General features: G+C 33.6%; 1 protein-coding gene across 5 annotated transcripts in view; it reads right to left on the bottom strand.

Annotated features, from left to right (window-relative positions):
• Nucleotides 1–3,770, bottom strand: part of LOC106469582 (protein tramtrack, beta isoform-like) — a 57,413-nt gene extending 53,643 nt beyond the window's left edge. For 4 of the 5 annotated variants that reach the window (XM_022398154.1, XM_022398155.1, XM_013930084.2 and 1 more), the window contains exon 1: nt 3,652–3,769. The gene's annotated coding sequence lies outside the window, so the exon portion shown is untranslated. Of the gene's footprint in view, nt 1–3,651 lie in introns of all 5 variants that reach the window. The other variant, XM_022398153.1, reaches the window with a different exon arrangement.
• Between the last annotated feature and the right edge of the window lie 3,327 nt (nt 3,771–7,097).

Raw genomic sequence — 7,097 nt, 5'->3', positions numbered from 1 at the left:
TAAATAAAGAAGTAAAGCAAACAATTATCTCTTCTAGTTACGACCTTTGTACTCAGTTGCTAAACCTTTAAAAATTTTGCACATAGAGGATATGAAACAAAATATTTTTTTCAGGTTTTATATATACTTTTGAAAAACTAAAAAATCTTAAATTACTACATCAATATCATAGAATTCAACTATAATTTATCAAACTTAGTAACTAAAATGTATTTTACTCTAAAAAAATATGGAATTTCGAGCAGACTAAAGACACAACCCACCTCATTGAAATCTTGATTTAAAAGAAAGAAATGACACTAGGTACATTAGAAAGGCTTAGAAAACCACCAGGGGGACATTCTGAGCTTCTGATTGGTTTTTCATGTCATATATAGAAGTGTTTATAATGGAGCATTTCTAAAAATGGAAGGAGGTGAGCGGGGTGCCACTATTTTTGATTTATTATATGAGCAATATCTTAGAAAATAGAAAAGATAATACCTTATTTTATATTCTAGCTTGTCAGTATCAATAATTTGAGTTTCTAATTCATATGAAACTATAGACTTAGTAGTTTGACTTCACAAACATCTAATTTGAACCAGTGCTGCATTCAACATACCACGTGACACACAAAAATTGATGTTTATCAATTTTAATATTTACTTTTAAATTACCAAATTGAGTAATGTATAGTTCAAAAACTTGAATTATAGTCTACAGTTTTATACCAAACTTATTGACATAAATTCATGAAATAGTAGTTCAATAAAATTGAATGCGAGTCAACAAACGAGATGGTGGTTAAGAGATCAGTCAAATCTACCAAACCCATACAGATTTGTTACTGAAAATAACAGATAAAATATAACGTTTTTCCTAAGAAACGTTAGATAACTAACTGGACGTTATAATGTTTTGCATGTGAAATTTGAAATTTTTCTGATGCATAAAAGTATTTTTTAATCTTAAAATGAAAATTACTTTGCATATTAGATAGCCAACATGCAAAATGAGAAAAGGCATGAGAAAATCATTGCTTAACAAACCTTAAAATTCAACAAAAAAATTTAATATTTTGTGTATAAAAGTATTGTAATGTTTACTGATAAACTGCCAAATTTCGTGAACAAATGCTTACTAATTTAAAAATTATAGCAGGAAAACTATAAAAAGCACAAAATTGTTACGAGGTCAGTCCCAGGGAATGCTGAAGATAGTTAATATTGTAAATAAGAATAAAAAAAAATCAATTATAGTGTAATAACACTGTTACTGATTTTAGAGTATTTGTCCATATCAAATATATTTGTATTTTGAGGTACATGAAGAAAGTAAACATTACACGTTGGCTTAACCCATATAAACAATAGCCAAACTAAAGACGACAACACGTGGCTCTCTGTCTGTGCAGACCACCTATCAATGAAATGAGAGAGTGCTACTGGATGAATCTGGATATTTGTGAGAGGACTTGTCACACAGATGACCTGTTAAGTGGTCACATTTGATTAGCCTGGCTTTACTAACCATACAGTTTGCACTCAAGGAAATATGTGAATTTAGTACAGAATGACAGTTAGTATAGCAGAACAAAACACAAATCTACCATATATGTTATCAGCAAACATAAAATCTGTACTATATACCACATGCCTCGTTATAATCTTATAGCTTATGTCCAGTTTTTACTTATAGCTTCTTCTTGTCCATCATAAAACAGAAATGGTGTTCCATATTTCTAATTTATGACCAACCTTGTCACACGTCATATATCCAGTAGTGTCAGTGATGCCAGATTACTACGTCCTTACACATCCCATCACCTTGTTATATTAACCAAATAACAATAGTTCTTACAGCACAGTTCTACAAGAACGCACCTAATATCATTATAATGAACTCACAGACAGACATCACTCACGCCCAATCGGTGCTGAACAATTTGATCATGTGATCTATTGTCTCCTTGTGTTACGATGTTCAATTCTAACCACCTTTACAGAGTGTCATAACACAAGTGCACTGGCAGAGTGGAACAGTAAACAAGGTGTGAATACAATGACTAGTAACTAAATGTATCGTTGTAACATTCAATGCAGTAATTGGACAACCTCATTAAAACTGAATGAATAATCATGGTAATAAATGTTACATTTTCTTGGAGAACAATGAGTTAAACAAAACATGATAGTGGGTGGTATCAAGAAGGACTTGATGTCATAGTTCGTATATCAAAAAAAACTTCAAGGTTCTAATGTAATAATGTGTTACTTGTAGATGTGTGTTATGAGAGTTACGTTACTGTTAGGTAGTGTAAAGTCTTGAGGTTTAAGTGTTTCATCATGAAAACACAGCCAACTCAGATTTGTAGGTTCATATATATGCACACTTATCAGTTCTACTAGTATATCTAGGTTAATGCTGCATTAAATACATTGTCTTACTAGTTACATAAAACATTTAAAAAATTCCTGTTTCCATACATTTTTTATTCCTCAAATGTCTTAATTATTTGACAATACTTCTTTCAGTTTCACGTTGTTTTAACATTTTGATTAACTTTTGTTAATGAAAAACAACGTTTTACGGTTTGCTTCTTCTTTTTTGAAGTGGCTATTAATACTGACATATAAGACAGTCACAATTAAACCCACGATAAGGCTAATGGCAATGGCAACAATAAATTAAAACAATTTAAACTAAAGGCCGAGAAATCCCAAGCACATCACAACAATAATGCCACGCGAGTCTAAAATCAATTAGAGGTTTACAAACGTAGTAATACATCATTACAGAAACATTTTTACCATAGCTAATAGTGATACTAATAACCTACATTTATTACAACTGCATGATATCAATTACTAAATTACAACCATAGTGTACACAATACACACTGTAATATGTATATTCAAACTGTGAAGTATTGACCAATTCATCTGATTCTGAGTACTTTTTTAGTTTTTACATAGACTTTTGCGATTATATTTTTTATAGTCTTCGCCAGTATGGCTGTTAAAAACGCGAAACGGGAGAAATCCTCATTTTTTAACTTTTTAAACTTTAAAAGACTCCCAACGTGTATCTGCCGATATTCTTCCCTGCGCTACGAGTATCAATCCGTTCACGAACGGTAACATTGTCAATTTAGTGCCAAATCGCCTTTGATGCCCATGTCAACTGCTTTTCTGTAGCACAAGCAGTGACTGCCACCAGTTGGTTGAAATAGCAAGTTAGTGGCTTTTATTGCCAGCTTTCTGTCGGTGCCAATAACATTGACCTTTCTTTTTTGTCTGAAGCTTAAAATATTTTACACTAACATTTAGAACATGTTGTCTTTATTCCAATAATGTTACGTAAAACTAGCGTTTTTTAATTCTTTTTAGCTTGCAGTAATATAGTTCGTGACGTCATCATCGATTCATTCGTTTAACAAGCAACTATCCCAACGTTAGTATTGGCCGCCATATTTGTAAATATCCTATATTGCTGCATCACATTCATAGTAGTACTAGTAACCAGGCCTTATCTGCACTGTACTAAACAGCAGATACAGATCACTTATGCCAAGATAACAATAAAAACAGTTACTTTTCAGATTTGTTTAAACACAAGAATAACTGAATAAAAATTTAATTACTTAAATATACATAAAACTGTACAAACCTCAGGCCAAATGAAGCGCAACTACCAAACAAAACAGCCTACAATTAACTAACCCGGCTTTCTAATCGCCGTTTCCCTGAACAAAGACGCATTACGCACACCACAACGCCTGACGCACTTGAAACGTCGCTACGGGGTTTTAAAACTAATAAAAAGGACTGCTGTTACCCGGATAATATCTATTTTTATCAATCTCAACATCAAAAACGACAATAGAAAATAGTATAAAATTTTCCCTGCTAACATTATCACATATTGAATAGTTTCGTCCGAGGTTACTTATTGATTATGAGAATTTCTTTTAGAACTAAACCCTTTTACAGTAAGGAAGATTTTTTATTTAAAATCGGTACTACGTTTCGATTGCTCCTGCGATCATTTACAAGTACACAGGTTTTAGTATTTTTAATCAACATTAAAAGATGTAACTATGTATTTGAATTAGAGCAGCGATTATGGTTACTTGTGCATGTGAATAACAATACGCGTGAATTAACAGATTATTTATTCATACCTAAAAAAACACAAATTGATGGATTTGAAGATGTGCGCAAGACTTAGATACGATTAGGAATATCTGGGGAAATAACGAACGAAAACATATTACAGCCTCTGGTGAAAAAGAAATTTTTAATATACACATACAATCATTAAGCAGTTGGTCCGCGGTATGATATTGTTACAACAGCGGAAGTCACGTGACTCTGGTAACACGTAATGAGTATTTCAACGTTCCTGAAGGCTCGAGTGTTTGCCAGACGCCCTATATTTTCTATATATAAGACTGGAGAAGTGACGATATAGATAAGTTGAATAGCAGACAGGGAGATAGAGACAGATAATCGAGTCAAGCCGTAAGTCAAGTGTGTAAATCGTTGTGAATTATAGCGTGTGTTTAGGTTAAAGTGACTGTGGAAATTCTGCATATTGCAAAGTCGTATTGAGGAAGAATAAACCAGTTTTATTTAAGAAAGGGCATGTATCGCTGAAGTTCCTCGGGAAGAATTTTTACGGGAAATTACCAAACGAACAGAGACGTAAGAATATCGAATAATGTATTCGACGAAATGTCATAACATTCTTCACATACATAAATTAATTTTGGTTTCTATACGATGAAGTAAAACGGACTCAATAGATATTATATACACTTTACCATTATAAAAGACTGATTGGTTTTTTTGTTTGCTGGACGATGAAGACGACGACGTCCCGAACGTCACAGTCCACCATTCGGACGTTTCTTCAAGAAGAAGGCTCTACTGAACTAGCAAAACAATGCTGATACTTCTTCCCACGCTTATTATTTCTTCCTCCCATTCTAATTTGGCGTTGCCTTATTTCATTTTCTGGTTTCATCTGGCATTGGTCACGTTGAATATTCGGCGCCTGAACAATGAAAGTGGGCCTTCTTGGGGAATTCCCCACACTCGCACGTCCAATTTTCCAGTACTTATAGATTCCTGCCTCCCTGAAGGACCATAAGTCCGATAGGGGCCGTTGATTTGTTTCAAGTAAGTCAAGAAGAAATCCACTATCTACAAACACTTACTTCATCAAGTAACATCCAATTTCTTCAACCTTCTTCCGGCTCAACCTTTCCAACCAAAAGTCATTCACTTACCAGCCAAATACAACATCCTTTTACTTCCGCCCAAATCTTACGATCTTCCAAGTAAAACCCTACTCTTTTACCATGTGGGAAAGAAGAGAAACAGTTAAACCCCTAGAAATCGAAATAACTGCCAAGTTCTTGTTGTTTGATTTGCTGCCCCAAGCTGTGATGATAGCCTTGAATAGGCGAAACACTGGTGAAAAACAAAATAAATCTTTAACACACACACATATATATATATATATATACGATGACTGTGAGACTGTTTGATTTTATTAATAAGATTTTCTAATTTACTTTCTCTGTCAGAGTTCATGTGTCTGTTCTTGTTGATATAGACGTTGGAAAGTCGTTTTTGGTCTCAAGTCACGTCCTCATTCATCTATCTAAAAGACTTATTAAGTGATTTATTGTATTTTGTAACTGTTTCCTGGTTCGTTATTTAATTTGTTAATATGTGTTAATTTTTATTCCAAGAGTAAAAGTGGATCTAGTCGTTATGTTAAGATTATATTTACTTGTAATAGAGGCATGCTAATATTTTCTATATAAGAGCTAGTGTCAGTGATTACGTTTCCTTCATTTTGTGGAGTGTTTTGTGGTGTTTGTTTGTTAAACTTGTCTTGTCTGTGTGTTTTTATTCGTTAATAGTTTGTATTACTACTGTGATATTGAATTGGTTTATGTCAGTAAAGCATTGCATTAAGTGTGTTAATTGTTCATCGATGTTTTCTGTGGTGCATATAGTGTATGATAAATTTAGTAAGCTGTTTAGAGTGCCTAATTTTTTGTGAGTTTTTTCTTTTAGATTACATGATTAGAAAACTATTTCATGTAATTTCCTATAAATGTGTTTTTTCTACGAATTTTAGTGGCGAAGCTTTGGAGGCTCACGTATGTCAACATTTAAAAAATGTATGTGATTTACGTGTTAAAGGAATTTTGTTTGTTCATCTTGGCAAAACAGCAAAAATCATCATTCACATATCTAAATCAAAATGAAGGCTTATATAACAAAGTGGCTATGATAAGTTATTCTAAGCTATGTAAGAAGAGAGTGTCTAAAGCACTTGACAACAGATTTTCCATGTAATTGAAGAAAGTACGAATCTCTGTAATGGAAGTACACAAATGTGGCTAGTTGTATAAGTGCGATATGGTGTTCTTGTTTTATGTTTTGTTGTTGTGTTGTTTGTTATTAAACACAAAGGGCTATCTATGCTCTGCCCACCACGGGTATCGAAACGAGGTTTCTAGCAGTATAAATCCGCAGACACACCGCTGGGGGGGCTTGGGTTTTTGTAAAATAATTTCTGCGCTAAGCTGTATTGCCTCATGACAAGGGGTTTGATGGAGTAGGTTGTTGTTGTTTGAAGTTAAACACAAAGCTAGTGGTTTCTAGCTTTGTAAGTCCGCAGACATACCGCTGTGCCACTGGGGGGCTGAAGGAATAGATCTACGACATCAAAGCTTCACATAGTGATATTATCGCCTAAACTATACAAATGTCGTATGAAGTGCGAGATGTATATTCTGGAAACATAAGGTTCCAAAATCCAGTTTGAGTATTAGGTCGTCAAGAAATTAATGTCGCGTTTTGGAACACTTTCATTAACTACCTCAAATAATAGTTATAATAGTATAATAGTTAAACGAACCGCCTAAACGTCACGTTAGTGTAGCCTATATAATGCGTAAAGTTTAGTATACTCTAATCCCTTATAGTGATGGCACACTACGAGACACACATTCGGCATGTAATGCTGTTTGAACCATTTTTGGATAGAATTGTCACCGGTGATGAAAAATGGATTCTGTATGCAAATATTAA

Source organism: Limulus polyphemus, unplaced genomic scaffold, assembly GCF_000517525.1.
Source record: "Limulus polyphemus unplaced genomic scaffold, Limulus_polyphemus-2.1.2 Scaffold3558, whole genome shotgun sequence".
NCBI lineage: Eukaryota > Metazoa > Arthropoda > Merostomata > Xiphosura > Limulidae > Limulus > Limulus polyphemus.
This window is presented reverse-complemented; position numbering and strand designations above follow the sequence as displayed.